This window comes from Mus caroli, unplaced genomic scaffold (assembly GCF_978045245.1).
Source record: "Mus caroli unplaced genomic scaffold, Mus_caroli_1 scaffold_9, whole genome shotgun sequence".
NCBI classification, from domain to species: Eukaryota; Metazoa; Chordata; class Mammalia; order Rodentia; family Muridae; genus Mus; species Mus caroli.
The window spans coordinates 107,557,894-107,575,797 of NW_028227264.1; positions in this window are offsets into that span (position 1 = coordinate 107,557,894).

Consider the following 17,904-nt stretch of genomic DNA (forward strand, 5'->3'; position numbering starts at 1 on the left):
AGCTACATTTATCTGTGAATATAAAAATAAGAATTATATTGGTTTAAGAAAAGGGCAGTGGTAGGATCTCCTCTAAAATGCATGACTGATTAATCATGTGTAATTGGTTATGTTTACAGTACCAGGGAGTATTTCCCTCTCTCTTAGGTAGGTCTTAAGTCCAGTTAGACAGCTGTTGGTTACTGCTAGGATTTTGCTGTCACTATTGCACTTTTAGGGATATCTCCACATGCTGGTCATGGTTGTGGTTCATGGACATCATAGCTGGATAGAACTATTAATTGTGTTCATTGTTACCATCCTTTCAGCTTACATGATACCTCCCAGTACTGGAGAGTAAGCAGGCAAGGTAAGAACAGGTAGACACACCAAGCTAAGCCCTCATCCATGCAAGATACCAGCTTAGGCTAGGCCTCGTAGTTGGATATGACATAATCAGGAAGTCACAGAGTGGAGCTGCCTGGAACCCAAGATGTGTATCCTAGCCTAAGCTGGGAGGTAAGGGACAGGTACTAAAAGAGCTCACAGGACTATACCAAGCCACTGGCTGTGAGATCTAGGGTAGATGTGATTATTGAAAAGTATGCGAGTAGGGAAGGATCAGGACAACTCACAAGGCTGGGTTCTGACATAAGCTGTGCCAATATAATATTCGTTTTTTTTTTTCTTTATGGGGAAGGACTTGTTTGTTTGTTTGCTTGTTTGCATTTTGGAGACTGTCTTAGTTAGGGTTTCTATTGCTCTGAAGAGACACCATTACCATGGCAACTCTTTTTTTAATTTTTTTTATTTTATATTTTCTTCATTTACATTTCAAACACTATCCCCAAAGCCCCCTATAACCTCCCCCTGCCCTGCTCCCCAAACCACCCACTCCTGCTTCCTGGCCCTGGCATTCCCCTGTACTGAGGCATATGATCTTCACAATACCAAGGGCCTCTCCTCCCATTGATGGCCGACTAGGCCATCCTCGGCTACATATGCAACTAGAGACACAGCTCGGGGAGGGGGGTACTGGTTAGTTCATATCGTGTTCCTCCTATAGGGTTGCAGACACCTTTAGATCCTTGGGTACTTTCTTTAGCTCCTTCATTAGAGGCCTTGTGTTCCATCCAATAGATGACTGTGAGCATCCACTTCTGTATTTGCCAGGCATTGGCATAGCCTCACAAGAGAGAGCTATGTCAGGGTCATGGCAATTCTTATAAAGGACAACATTTAATTGTTTTATGACAGGAAGCATGGTGATGTGCAAACAGGGTACTGGAAGAGGAGCTGAGAGTTCTATATCTGGATGGGCAGACAGAAGGAAGAGAATGCCACACTAGGCTAGAATATCTGAGACCTCAAAACCCAAACCCCAGTGAAACACTTCCTCCAACAAGCCACACCTATTCCAACAAAGTAACACCTCCTAATAGTGCCACTCCCCATGAGCCCATGGAGGCAGTTTTCTTTCAAATCACCACAGAGATGATCTTAAAATGTAGCCCTGAGTGGCTTGGGACTCAGTCTGTAGACAAGGCTAGCCTCAAATACATGTACATCTGCTTGCCTTTGCCTTCCAAGTGATGGGGCAAAGGCACTCACCACTGTAAACTTAGATTTTTCAAAACCTACTTTAATAAGGGTTCTTAAACACTTTAACCTCCCTTCTAGCCCACCATCTAACAGAGGTATTGGAAAGCAAAGGTTAATAGGGCAAAGGGGAATGTGGGCCTGTATAGAAATAGTTCTTTGAGGTGATTCTAATCTTTATTGTCAGGATATCACCAGTTGAGTTCACATGAATCAGAAGAAACTGCAAGGCCCCTGCCAATAGACCCGAGTCCACACAGAAGCAGAAGTGGCAAGAGGCCACCAGAATATCACAAGAACTTCTTTGGTGTGTTTCTCTATATATAGTTACGACAAACAATGATCATTGAAGAAAGCAAGGCAAACCAATTACACAGCATTGTCAACAAAGACCAGCATCATCACTGCCCAACAAAGACCAGCAAAGACTAGCAAGGCAAACAAATGCCAGTGTCGTCCACTGTCTATTGGTTCATACTTATACTCTTTCCAAACAGCATGTGTCCTCTCAAGTGTTCACTTCAGCAAAACATCAAGTGCCCTGTTTCTAGCAGCTTCCAGAAAAACACTATGTGTCTGTTCTCAGCAAAACATTCTCTTATGTGTCTGCTTCCACAAAATATCCTCTCATAATGCAATTCCCTGAAAGACATCACATGACACAACTAAGTCACCAAAGAAACCAGAAATTTCCACTTCACACCACTATGGCTAGCCTAGTTTGACCTATTCTGACCTCTCTGGAGGCCTGAAAGGGTCAAAGACTTAGTAACAATGAAAACAATAATTTCCATATTGTCTCCTTCAAAGATTAATGATTTCATATCTTAGATGAAGAGCATACATGACAAGACTGAGATTCTCTCTCTCTCTCTCTCTCTCTCTCTCTCTCTCTCTCTCTCTCTCTCTCTCTCTCTCTCTCTCTGTCAGGTGTGTGTATGTGTGTGTGTGGGGGGGGATGTGTGTGTTAAGGAGAGAGAAGCCTAAAATCTAATGAAGAAAAGTCTAAAGACTCAAGAGGAGTCATGACTTCAGACTTAAGCTACGTTGAGCATCATAATGATAAAATAAATTATTGTTTTTAAAATCCATGACTGAGAGGCCCATTGGACACACAAACTTTATATGCCCCAGTATAGGGGAATGCCAGGGCCAAAAAGTGGGAATGGGTGGGTAGGGCAATGGGGGGGGTATGGGGGACTTTTGGGATAGCATTGAAAATGTAATTGAGGAAAATACGTAATAAAAAATATTAAAAAAGAAATCCATGACTAATCTAGATTGTCAATGATGGACTTAGAATCAGCACAAGAATAAACTTCTGAAAGTATCTATGATAGATTTTCTAGACTGTGTTAATTAAGGTGAAAAACACATTGTAAATGTGGGTGGCACCATACCATGGGCTGGGATCCTGGACTGAAGAAAAGAGGGAAGTGGTCTGAGTACTGGCACTCATCACTGCTTCCTGACTGCAGATGCAATGTGATCTGCTTCATGCCCTTTCTTCTGTGCCTTTACCCACCCAAGGATTCTACCTTTAGACTATAAGTTAAAGTCAGCTCTTCTGTCCTTACTTCTACCAGGCATTTTATCTTAACAATACATAAAGTAACTAATATTCACATATAGAAGAATCTTACCATTTAAAACTTTGGGATGTAGAGATGATTCAGCATTCAAGAATACTAGCTGCTCTTCCACAGGAAGAAATTCAATTCCTAGCAACTCAAGATGGCTCACAAACATCTGTTACACCAGATCTGGAGAGTCTGATAGTGCCTTCGAGTTTTTGGCAATATTGCATGCATGTGGTACAAAGCCATCCATACACATAAAAAATAAAAATAAAGTTTACAAATACTAGAAAACTTCCTTTGCATTGCATTATCAGCCATATAATTGATCCAAGCAGGAACCATCAGTGGATCCTAAAACCACTTGGTAAGAGTTTAATACAGAGAACACTTACACATTCTGAAAGAAACTCCCATATAGACTATAGTGAAATGCAAAGAGAAAAAAAATAATAATAGAAAAAAAATCTGACAAATGCCACTTTAGCTAAGAGATCATATAATACTCATTTAGGATAAAATGGTAATGCATACACTTTATGACATGAGTCACAGAATTTCAAGTCATCTGTGCCAAGAAAACTGAATATGAAGTACATTCACTCGTCTCCCACAAAAATAATTATTCAGAATTATTGTGCTAACAAGAATTCCGGTAAAATCCAAATGACATAATGTATTTAATAGAGAATCTAGTCAATATGCCAAAAATCAAATATTCTAAAATCAGTTCACACAAAATCAATTAAATGCCTAAATTAAAAACTTAGGTTCACATGCCAACTTCCTGATGTTAAAATTTATAAGTGGTTTTTTGCTTTCAACCATCTGGAAAATAGTCCACCACATTCAAAATAATTTATAATAGTATCAATAAGATATTCATATTGCTATCATTGACTGTTCTGTTAATAGCTATTGCAGGACTTGGTCCCAGACAACTGGGCAATCTCAGCCTAATCCAAGAAAAGGATAAAACAACCCACACAATTGATGATTATAAACTTTTTGAACAATTAAAACAAATACATTTTGGTAAATAGAAAAACTTTTTATAGTTGACAAATAGGCATTAAGCAGAATTCTCAGAAAATTAACCAAGGTGTGAAAAAATACCTCAAAGACATGTAAGAAGTGTGACTATGCTTGTGGCTAAATTAATTTTAAAAGAAAATCAAGGAATAAGTTCAACCAGTGAGAGTTTAGGCCACTGCTACACTGTCTTCTGTAATGTAATGATTTGCTAAATATAGACAAAGAGCTTATAAAGCATCGCACATAATGACTATTATTGTAACATAAGGTATAGTGTGTGTGTGTGTGTGTGTGTGTGTGTGTGTGTGTATGTGAGAGAGAGAGAGAGAGAGAGAGAGAGAGAGAGAGAGAGAGAGAGAGAGAGAGAGAGAGAGAAGATGGCTTCAAAAGCCTTGAACTCCTGTAGAATATGTACCTAAAAATCGGAGTGTATCTTGGTTTAGAACATCCATATATAAGACAACGCAAAGATATCTAAAAATATGGTAATCTTAGATATAAAAGAAAAACAATATCTGGGAAAACACAACAAACAAAGCATGTGGACCATCCACAGAGAAATGGACCTAAAAATGATTACCACTATGAGACTCAGGGATCTTAGACATAAGCATGCAGACCAGATGCTGTGCGGTCAGCATGAAGATGGTCCTTGAAATATCGAGGCTACCTTGTCCCAGTGAAGGCAGAGGAAAATAATGATCTCATACAAAGAAGCAGCTGCCAAGAGCCAAAGGCCTCCCTTCATCATCTCTGCATAAATGTGGCCACACACAGACACTGAACACTAATGCTTTTATGAAGCACCAGGGCTTCAGAGTCAACAAAAGTGCTAGTCCATACAACATAGCAGTTATGATTTGAATCTGTGGATCTTGGAAGGATTCCTTTTCATTTGTAATGGTATCATAAGCTTCAGTTCTGTGTTTAACCAAGCAGATACAAAATATAATGATAATCTGCTCATATTTTGGTGGGAGAATTTTTATTTGCAAGTGGATTTTTTTTCCTGGCGCCTTTGGGAACTAGCCTCTCAAGATTTCTGTTGAAAACAATGTTGCATATTGATAGCAAACCCCCAGTTTTTTGTCAACCGTCTCATAAACGACAGTTAGTAACTGTTCTTGAAATGGAGTCACATTGATTTACCATTTCTTATTCAGGCTCATGAAATCTGAGTTGGCAGGGAGAAACATGAGGGGAAACAAGGTTTGTTTGGTAGAAACATAAATGACGTTAAAATGATAAGTTTTTATAGTTACATCAAGGTTCATGATAATTTCAATTTTAATATATAAAGATTTATATAGGTGCTAAATAAAAAGCAATCAACTTGATTCATTGATTAATGTCACAGTTACAATAATTTGCACACAGTCTGTGATGGATAATTTTGGTGGTCATGTTGCTGATAAATGGGATCAGCTAACAGGCAGTCTCTTGGCACACTCTTTAGGTCTTTTCTTGATTGAATTATCTGAGGTGAGAAGATCCACATTAAATGTGGTCAGCATCTTCCTGCTGTGGTCCAGGCAAAACACTAGAGTAAAAGGTTTTGCTTTGAGACTGATTAACTGTGCATCTTGCTAAAGAGTCTGTCTATGTTACATCTGCCACTGTGATTGCTATTCCACTACACTGCCATTCTTCCCTAATGTCAGAACCTAACTTCTGCCTTCCAACCTGGACTGAAGACCAACATCTCTCCAGGAAGTCTCCATGCCTTCAAGTTGGGGCGACTGAGCCATCCAGTCTCATGAACTGGACAGTTACATGTTCTCAGCCACTCCACTGAGAAGACTGCTGTTGTTGCACTACTAAGACCATATTGTATAAGCCAGTCTAATAAACCCCATCTCAGTATATATTCATTATATTTGTTCTGTTCTTTTAGAGCAGTGGCTCTTAACCTTCCTAATGCTGCTGCTCCTTAATACAGTTCCTCATGCTGTGGTGCCTCCCAACCATAAAATATATTTTGTTGCTACTTCCTAACTATAATTTTGCTACTGTTATGAATTGTAATATAAATATCTGATCTGCAGGATATCTGATAGGTGACTCACAAAAGAGTCACAACTCACAGTTGAAAACCACTGCTCTAGAGATCTTTGATTAATTTGTCAAAAAACAGTGATAATAAGTATAACAAATATTAAACTTGTGAGTTATCTAAAGGAAGACCTCATTATTATAACATTATTATAACATCATTATTTCCACTTCCTTTACAATTTAGCTGGTATTAAAGAATCGATCGCCAAATAGTTAGTGTGTGACCGAAGCAAGCCAACTTAAGGTGGTTTCTCTATAACCTTCACTTTAAAATAAAAGATGAGCCCTGAGATCTCTTTATCTCTACATTCCACGCTTGATTTATAATTAAATTTATTTTGATATGGCTTCCCCCCTACAAATGTGGTAACCCACACTTGCACCTATTGCATAGGTTCTTCGAATAGCTTTAAATAAATTTAACTTAAAGCCAAGAATTGTTAATCCAATCCCATTTTCCTCCTCAGCATATTTTTATAATTTTACTGTTCGTGTTCTAACACATTTTGGTTGCTAACTTGAAAATCGATTAATTCACCCAGATGTTTCTGAAGATCAGTGTTATAAAATGATTATGAACATTTCTCTGTGACATTATCAGTAGACATCTAAGAAAGTGCCTAGCACTAATGACATGCCTGAGCAGGAGACTCCTCTCCAACCCTAACCCTTGCTGTAAGCAATTTCCCAGCCAAAGTTACCTTCCTGAAAGGATGATAAGGCATGACACTCTCTTAACTAACTGAGATGGGTCCTTCCCCAATTACGTACATGTTTGTTACTATGTACAGCACCAAGCACGGCCTTGTGGCATCTCAAACTAAACTGAGACAGAACTCAAATATTATCAAGCTCCCTGAATTATTATAATAAAAGGCAAGATGAGATTGCATATTATGGCTTGCATGTATAGAGTCTACCACATTCTCATAAAATAATTGGTATTTGTGGAAGTCCCACAAGTATAGGGAAGTGTGTCACTGGGTCAGATCCTTGCCACATACTATTCCTAACTGCTTCCTGATTTGTTCTCTGCTTCCTGTCCCTATCAAATGTGAACTGAGCTGTTCTCCCAAGTCTCTCCATGAAGACAAATTGAAACTGTGATTCAAAGAAATTGATCCTCCCTTAAAGGGATTTTGGTAAAGTCAACAACAAAAGGAACTAATCACATAGTCAAAGGCTTCTCTTACCTCCTCTGCTAGTTAGAAAGCTGCTTTCAAATTTTAAAACAGATTAATTCACCCAGGTGTTTTTGAAGATCAGTGTTCTAAAAGAGTTGGTTCTTTGCCTCTTACCTCTGTATTTCCCTCACAGCACGCAGCTGTGGCTTCACACCTAATAGCACTGAAATCATTTCAGATGAAAATATAATTGAACATTCAAGAGTTTTCATGGTTGTAGCACAAATATAGAAGGTAGGCTCAGTCAATAGGTGAGAAAAATATCAGACTGTCTCTAAGGTAAATTACATTAAATTTAAAATGCAAGCCATAAAGCCCAATCAAACTTGAGTTCAGAAGTAGCATTTAGTGAGTGTTTGCTGTCAACTGTCTAGAACATAGGATCTAAAAACTACACTCACTGTTGGCAAAGGTTTGAAGTGGGGTCGGGTGGAGGGTTGTTGGATTAAATCCAGTGCCTCGTTTATGCACTTTATCATTGAGCCGCATACCTTACACCTGGTATGTATATTTTTAAAATACAGGACTTCCTATACATTTAACTATTTCTAAGTTCTCAAGTGAGGAATGTCATGCAATAAGCATCTAATGAATGGCAAATATGTTCAAGGCGAACGTTCTGCTGGTAAAAAGGTGAACAGGACTTACCATGAGGCTTTCATGGATCTTGCTCCCTAGCTGCAGAGCTCAGTGGTGATACAGTTGCATTTTAAATGAATTTTATGAAAAGAAAATAGGAACTAATTGGAAGAAACTTGTGTGGTCAAAGAAATGCCATGTAAACTAAGCATTGTAAATTAATAATAAATGCCATGTAAAGTAAGCATTGTAAATTAATAATAATCAGCCATGGCATGGGAAGAGAGAATACTCTGGCTGAGGGGAAAACAAGTAAAGAGATGCTGCAGTCAGAAACGTAAGAACCACAAAAGGAAAAGAAAAAAGGTGGAGGAGGAAGAGGAGGAAGAAAAAGAGGAAAAGGAGAAGGAAGAAGAGGAGGAGAAAGAGAAAGAGGAAAAGGAGGAGGAGGAAGACGGAAGGGAAGGGGAGGAACAGCTTTTAGCTAGAGGTCAGAGAGCAAAGAAAACATGGTGAGAGGTGCCCTACATGGTGGGTAGGAGTCTCATAAATGCTTTTAGTATCTAAGAAACAATGAAAGCTGAAGTGGGTATGACCAGATTTCTTTCAAACCACTATATGTCAGTGGTCAGGAGAAAGGAGGTAAGAGTGGACTCAAGGAAAGGATCGCCCAGAAGTCTCTCCACGTAGTCAAAATAAGCGAGAATGTATCTCAAAGTAGACAAATGAGATGGGTCTCAGAACCCTTAAAATATAAATTAGTAGGATTTGATAATAAATTGAGCAGAGAGTGGATGGATGAGAAGGAATAAAATCTGACTCCCTTTCTTCTGGCTGATGACATTCACATATGGAACACATGAAAGGGTCCTGTTTCGGCAGAAGAGTAGTAAGGCCATTTGAATGATATGCAAGCATAAACTACATAGCCAGTGGATGGTTGTGAGTGTAAGCACTAGGGACACCCACATCTATAGAGTGTTGTCCCAAAGTTTCAGAGCTACTCTGTGAGATGGGTTCCGTATATTCTCTATTTGCCAATAAGCAATGTGAGGCACCAGGAAATAGGTAAACTCTTCAACCTCACAGATAACGTACAATAGAGTCCTCTGTCCACATTGGGCAGCCTGACTATCCTAGAGAAGTTACTCAGGAGCATTGTAGATTTGTCAATTAATGGATTCACAGGTCTAGAATTTGTAAGTCTGAAGAAGAAGAAGAGAGAGGAAAGAAAAATACTAGAAATCTTTTTTTAGGAAAATTGATTACGTAAGAGAACAGAAGGTTGCATTTCAGAATAAAAACATGACTTGATCCTTAGAGACCAAATGTCCTTTCACCAGAATTTTTTAAATTTTGAAAGGGAACAAATCACTGAGCTCTTCTCAAAGGATTTTGTGTTTTAATACAAGGAAGACATCAATACCACAGGATTCTGCCTATAGCAACTCGAGCATGGGGCTCCTATATTAAGCTTTTCTCGTCATCAGTTTTGTTTCCTTAAGAAACACATCATTTGCAGGAGATGTCATTCTGTCTCTCACATGAGGACTTAAGACACTGCTTTCACAATAAAACCATCAGTGTAACAATTAGATGATATGAATTCAACATGTAACCAAGGACTTCATATTTCACTATGTGTACTATACTATCCCCCCTCACAGCCTCCAGATAAACATGCTATCATAAGAAAAATAATTACATTTATTGAATTATGTTTGTAGATGGAGAGCAGGGAGGGAAAACTGTCCCCATTCCGTGTTCTATTTCTGGCAAGCATTCAAGAGAGTTCACATGAGAAGGGAGGACGTTGAGAAGGGGTAATGAGAAAGAAGAGTTCCAGAACGAGGAGGTATGTGACTACCTTGAGTCTCCTTCCACCCAGATATTCTAAGTACTTAGAATTCCTCATATTGGGGAAAAAAAAAAAAAACAACCTGCATATGCATTCCACCCACTCGCCACCACAAGAACTAAAAGAACTCAGCGGCATTCAGAGGCATTCGGCCTGTGCTGACTTGTACCACACATTTTATTTAAACTCTTCTGGTAACAGCAGCCTTCCCATAGGAGGAGCAAGTTGTATTGGACCAAAAGAGAGAGCAAGCGATTCAGCAGGATTCTTAAAGTGCTTTGAAAGCACACATTTGGATTGTAGCCAAAGAAACTCACTCTTTCAAACCCAGGGGGTTCTCCATTTTGCCTTTCACTGAGCACTTATTCACCAGCACACTGCAACTACCAAATTTTCATCACACAATTATTAATGTTCTCTGAGAAGTAGGAATTGAGTATTCAGAGCTAACACAGTTTGTTTTATAAAGAGAAGAACCCTGAATACCAAGTCTGCCCAGCATTAGATGAAGAATATGTATGGAGAAGCTGAGACATGTATGCATATATATTCCTTGAAGCCTGATGACTGAAAAGAATTCTTATTTTTTCAGATCTTTTTTTTTTGAAGTTCAATTTTCATACACTTCAATTAAATAAAATTACAACACTTTTCCTTTCCCTCTATCAAGCCCTGCCCCAGGTACCATCCTTACAACCTTCGCCATGCCCTCTGGGTCTCAAATTGATAGCCTCTTTTTCTTTAATTAGAACTGTTACATTTGTGTATGTAGGCAGAAATGTTTAAATACAATTTGATGAATCTGTTTCTATTGTTCGTATGGATATGGTTTCGAGGCTGACGACTTTGTGTGGATAACCGCTAATTCTCTCCCAGCATCTACTAGTATCCTATAGTACTTTGCATATGGGTGAGACCCCATGAAATTTCCCTCCTATCATATTAACACATCTATTGATCCTGCCCCGTTGTTTCAGTCTTGTGCATGCAACCATCTCTTAACGAGACTTGTTTCACAGCAGAGTTCCTGATAGTCTGGCTCTTAGAATCTCTTTTGCCCCCTCTTCCATGATGTTCCACAGACAAAGGTACTGTAGCACAGATGTCTTCACTGGGGCTCGGCTCCTCAGCCTCCACTCATCTCTGTGTTGTGTCCAGTTGAAGTTTTCGATGGTAGCTCTATTAGCTGGAAAGAGAAGCTTCTTTGAGGAAGGGTGGTACCTATAGCAGAGGGGGTGGCTAACCAACAGTGTCCGTAGGGTCAGAGCTGAAACTCAGCTTGCAGGTTTCCAGGTGGCATGAGGTTGGGAGAAGGGAAGGATTTTTTTTTATCTACATTAGCATTTTCTCCATTTGAAATGGGAAAAACAGAGAGGGACCACATGAGAGTAGAGGAAGCAGAGAAACAAAGCAGGAAAAGATTGGTTCATTCTAGCACAATAATTACAGCCAGTCTGGATCATTCTTTCTCTGAAAAAAAAAATTCGTAGAGTTGTAAAAATGGCTTATGCCCTGACCCCAACTGGAAGGAACTAAGAAAGTGGATGGTTTCCATAAAATACTAAACTTGTTACTAATTTCCAGTGGATTTAAACACTTTCTAGCAGTTTGGAAGACAATGAATTTTCGAGTTACCATCAACTATGTTAGTTTATATGGCCCTCTGTTCACTGTTCATAAGATCAGCATAAATATTCTTTTAAGGTTACAATATTTACTATCAACTGGGCATCTCAAAGGCCTGAGCTCTGAGACAAATGTTCAGACTGTCAATATATTAATTGTGGATGGATGGGGACTCCTGACCTGTATGCTTGGGGAAATGAGAAGAGATTAGTCCAAGTAACTAAATCAGAGCCGTAGGTACCACTGACCCTTTCCAAACTGACTTTTGATCAATGAAGTATTTCCTTTAGGTATAATCAATAGCAATGACCACAGACTACAGGCCACAGAGTTACCAGCTTCCCCTCTATAACACAATAGGAAGGAAAGAAACCTTCCTATTTAGTGAGGATTCTGTAGTCTTGGACTTATCAAGGAAGAAATTAGCCTTCAAAGGGAAATTAGTCATTCTTAGTCATTCTTGAGCTGGTTTATTTTAATAATAATTCTAAATGTCCCCCCCAAACTTGGCATTCTAGAAATAATGATTCACGGATCTTTCATTTCCATTGAACAATTCTGAATAGAGGAAGCCAGTGACTGTGACTTCTATGTTTGTTCACTGGGACCACTGCAGCTTCTAGCCACTCATCTTGTAAGAGAGACAATGGTTGTGGTTTTAGATGGCTGGATTTTTTTGAACCCCTTTATCTAAAGATCCTAAAACTCTACAAGAAAAAATATTCATATACTCTTTCTACAGAAAAGGAAAAGAGCAGTGGTGAGTGGCTTAAAATATCAAACAGTGGGTATAAATCACTCAATACCTCATCCCCTTTCTGCTGATGTAAAGTCCATTGTCATAGCAACGGGGATCAAAAATAGCAATGTATGAGAAACACTAGGTTTACTGGAGCACATGGGAGTTTTAGTTTGGTGTTGAGCCAAATCTTGAAAAAATAATCTTAGACTAATACCTACATGTTATTTTTAGCACTTCTGAGATGTAATGTTTAAAGTACAGAGTAAGGGGAGGGTAACTCATTTTTTCCCACTTAACAAAGACAATCCAAGATAGCATACGTTAATTTAGGGAGTAGCGAGAGACTTAAAAGGCTCTCGTTAACCACCTCAATCTTTTATCTCTGCTCTGACAAATGTGGGTACATAGAAGCAAAATAATAGTCTTAATCTGTCCTGTTTGAAGATTACTATTGGATGGGCATCTTGGTTAGGATTTCATTGCTGTGAAGAGACTCCATAACCAAGGCAACTCTTATAATGAAAGCATTTAATTGGGACTAGCTTACAGTTTCAGAGATTCAATCAGTTATCATCATGGTGGGAAGCATGGCAGCATCTAGAGAGACATGGTGATGAAAAAGGAGCTGAGAGTTCTACATCTTGATTTGCAGGCAGGAGGAGATTGTCTCATGGGTCATAGCTTGAGCATATATAGCCTGGAAGCCAGCCCCTCCAGTGACACACTTTCTCCAAGCAGGTCACATCTTCTACACCAAGGCCACACCTCATAATTCTGCCATTCCCTACAGGGCAAGCATTCAAAGACATGAGTCTGGGGGTGCCAAACCTATTCAAACCCCTACAATGGGTCAAAGTCTTAACTTAGTAACTTTTTCCAAAAATAAAATCTTAGATTTCTTTAATTCTCAGACAGAAGTTTATCTTAGATATGGAGAAAGGTTGAGTAATATTTATTTATTGAGTATATTAGATGTCTTTTCTGCTTTATTATAAAACTGTTCCTGAAATAAGATATGAAGTTCACGGACCCAGTTTAAGGACAGTATAGATACTAGAGTAAAGAGGGGATTTGTGGTCAGAACTTGGAGACTGTGAACAGGAGCCCATGAGGACAGAACTCATCTCATCCATTGTTACCATCTTCATTGCTAAGCTCCAACTGGCTGCAAATCCGTTTCCTCAATGAACCCCTCTGGATTTACAACACACAGTCTATCTTCATTATTCATGGATTTTGTATGTGTTAAAATTTATCAGGACCACCACTACCACCATCACTATCACCACCCACTACCACACTCGCCAAATCAATATCTGTTAAACTTTTGAGGTCATGCAAAGAAATGTACAAAATAGTATGTTCTCCACCGAATAGAACAACAGCGTTACCTGATGCAAACAAGTCTAATTTCACTGCCTACTCGATATGATGTGTTTTACATTCCTCTACTTTTATTCATGGTTTTGCTGTTTAAATTGACCCCCACGTATAGTGTTGACCTGCTATTGAGACTGAACTGGCTGGTTTTGTGTGACAACTTAACACAGGCTGGAGTTATCACAGAGAAAGGAACCTCCCTTGAGGAAATGCCTCCATGAGATCCAGCTGTAAGGCATTTTCTCAATTAGTGATCAAGAGTGGGAGGGCACATTGTGGGTGGTGCCATCCCTTGGCTGGTAGTCTTGGGTTCTGTAAGAAAGCAAGCTGAGCAAGTCAGGGGAAGCAAGTCAGTAAGTAACATCCCTCCATGGCCTCTGCATCAGCTCCTGCTTCTTGCCCTGCTTGAGTTCCTGTCCTGACTTCCTTTGGTGATGATCAGCAGTATGGAAGTATAAGCTGAATAAACCCTTTCCTCCCCAACTTGCTTCTTGGTCATGATGTTTGTGCAGGAATAGAAAGACAGAGACATAAGCACAAGAAATCTTGCTGAGCTTTACAAAGAAAATGTTTCTATTCAGTATCACTCAAACACCAGGAACAATGCTGTTAGCCATGAGTTTAATATTGCCCAATCAAAATGTTTTATATTCATTAAGGTTTACATATAAAAGAACTCAAGAAGGTGGACTCCAGAAAATCAAATAACCCCATTAAAAAATGGAGCTCAGAGCTGAACAAAGAATTCTCACCTAAGGAATACCGAATGGCTGAGAAGCACCTGAAAAAATGTTCAACATCCTTAATCATCAGGGAAATGCAAATCAAAACAACCCTGAGATTCCACTTCACTCCAGTCAGAATGGCTAAGATCAAAAATTCAGGTGACAGCAGATGCTGGCGAGGATGTGGAGAAAGAGGAACACTCCTCCATTGTTGGTGGGATTGCAAGCTGCTACAACCACTCTGGAAATCAGTCTGGCGGTTCCTCAGAAAATTGGACATAGTACTACCGGAGGATCCAGCAATACCTCTCCTGGGCATATATCCAGAAGATGTCCCAACCGGTAAGAAGGACACATGCTCCACTATGTTCATAGCAGCCTTATTTATAATAGCCAGAAGCTGGAAAGAACCCAGATGTCCCTCAACAGAGGAATGGATACAGAAAATGTGGTACATTTACACAGTGGAGTACTACTCAGCTATTAAAAAAATGAATTTATGAAATTCCTAGGCAAATGGATGGACCTGGAGGGCATCATCCTGAGTGAGGTAACCCAATCAAAAAGGAACTCACACAATATGTACTCACTGATAAGTGGATATTAGCCCAGAAACTTAGGATACCGAAGATAGAAGATACAATTTGCTAAACGCATGAAATTCAAGAAGAACGAAGACCAAAGTGTAGACACTTTGCCTCTTCGTAGAAATGGGAACAAAACACCCATGGAAGGAGTTACAGAGACAAAATTTGGAGCTGTGACAAAGGGATGGACCATCTAATGATTGCCATATGCAGGGATCCATCCCATAATCAGCTTCCAAACGCTGACACCATTGCATACACTAGCAAGATTTTGCTGGAAGGACCCAAATGTAGCTGTCTCTTGTGAGACTGTGCCGGGGCCTAGCAAACACAGAGGTGGATGATCACAGTCAGCTATTGGATGGATCACACGGCCCCCAATGGAGGAGCTAGAGAAGTTACCCAGGGAGCTGAAGGGAACTGCAACCCTATAGGTGGAACGACAGTGTGAACTGACCAGTACCCCGGAGCTCTTGTCTCTAGCTGCATATGTATCAAAAGATGGCCTAGTAAGCCATCACTGCAAAGAGAGGCCCATTGGACTTGCAGACTTTATGTGCCCCAGTGCAGGGGAACCCCAGGGCCAAAAAGGGGGAGTGGGTGGGTAGGGGATTGGGGGGTGGGTATGGGGGACTTTTGGGATAGCATTGAAAATGTAAACGAGGAAAATACCTAATAAAAAAATAAATTAAAAAAAAAGGTTTACATATAATGGAGACTGGGAGATATCTCAGTGAGGACAGGAGTTCAATTCCCAGAACCCACAGAAATACCGGGTAAAAATGGCAATCAAGTACGTAATGTCAGCCCTCAGGAGGCAGAGAAGGGGATCCTGGAAGCAAGTTGGCTAGCTAGACTTACCAAATTGATGAGCTCTAAGTTCAGCTAGAGACTCTCACTCAATCTGTAAGTCAAAAAGCAAGCAAGGAAGACACTTGACTTTAGCTTCCGACCTCCACATACACCCCGTCACATATGGATTGAAAAACATTCATTCTAGAAGAGGGAGGGAAAGGGGGCTGTGTGCTTCACCTATGGGAGGAGATGGGGGAGAAGTACAGAGAGTCAGGAATTTGAAAGAAGGAGAGAAGAGGGAAGGGGGAACTGGGAGTAGCCACTACAAAGTCCCAGATGCCAGGGACCCAAGAGGTTCCAAGGACCCAACAGGGAGGACATTAGCTGGAATATCCAACAAGGGGGAGAGAGAACCTGTAGAGACCATATCCAGAGGTTAGGCATGCCCCAGTTGAGGGATGGGGCCACCCACCCACCTCAAAAATATCAATTCAGAATTCCTCTTGTCAAAAGGAAGTGCAGGGACAAAGAGTAGAGTAGAGACTGAAGGAAAGGCCATCCAGAGACTGTCCCAACTAGGGATCCATCCAATCTGCAGACACCAAACCCAGATACTAGTGCTGATGCCAAGAAGCACTTGCTGACAGGAGCCTAGTATCCCTGTGCCCTGAGAGGCTCTGCCAAGAGCCTAACCAATACAGATGCACAGAGGTGGATGCACGAAGCCAAACATTGTACTGAGCCCGGGGACCACAATGGAGAAGTTCAGAGAAGGACTGAAGGAGCTGAAGGGGTTTGCAACCCCATAGGAAGAACAATATCAACCAACTAGACCATCCCCAAAGCTCTCAGGGAATAAACCACCAATCAAAGAGTACACATGGGGGGACCCATGGCTCCAGCTGAATATATAGCAGAGAATTGCCTTATGGGGCATCACTGGAAGGTGAGCCCCTTGGCTCTGTGGAGGCTGGATGACCCAGGGTAGGGAGTAGGTGGGAAGGTGGGGGAGCACCCTCATGAAGCAGGGGAAGGGGGAAGGGATGGGGGGTTATGGAGGGGAAATTGAGAAGGGAGATAACATTTGAGATGTCAATAAATAAAATAACCGTAAGAAAAAGAAAAACGTGCACTCACAAGTGAACATGCACAAACATAAGCACACACACACACACACACTTGCATGCAAATAAATAAAACAAAATATACACAGATATGTGTCCATATGCATTGATTGCTGAGGAAGATGTTTTAACCAAAGGCTCAAAGGAAGCTGTGCACTGCCCTGTGCCCTTCTGTGCTGTGGTGACTTCACAATGATGGGTAACAGCAGTCAACTCTGAGGTAAACTCATACTCCTCTCATTTTAAACTACGGGCTCTCTCCTGTTTAACCCTTCGTGATTCTTCACCTTGTACTACCACTGTTGGTATCGAGTTAATTAGTCTTTTGTCAAGTGAATTTATATTTAAAATGAAGTAATTACAAGTATCTGTTCTCAAAGGTTGTGTGAGCACTATGGAAGCAATCAGTTTTGAGAGCTTTATGAGCAATCTCCCCTGTGCGGATGATTCATCTCCTACCTTAAATGGCAAGCTCCACTTGGGCCAGAACTTCATTGCCTCTAAATGTATAATGCTGCCTAGTACCAAGTCAGGCCCATAAAACTTGACAAAAATTAAACTGCTTTTGCTGTCCTCATTCTTGTCACACATTTCATTAGCTGACCATTTTTGGAGAGTGATGTCATCTATGCAACTTTCCATTATGATAATCTGATAATCAGATTTCTCATCTCTGTTATATATTGGGTAGCTATGATTTTTTTCAAATACTGGTTAGTCCTTTATATATAGCACCTCCCTTTAATCATTAAAATTATTCTATTAGAAACCATATAGAAAGGAATTGTAAATAACTATGATTCCAAAATCGTAGGTCCTAAGGACAAAATTTGACTTGTATGTAAACATTCTTAGCAGTTTCATGTGGTATTATTACTTCCTTTAACAGGTAAAGACACTGAGGTTTGAATATATATATATATATATATATATATATATATATATATATATGTATATATATACATATATATAACATAGAAATGCACATATATATGCATATCACATAGGCATATATATTATATATTATACATACATATATATAATATATCACATACAATA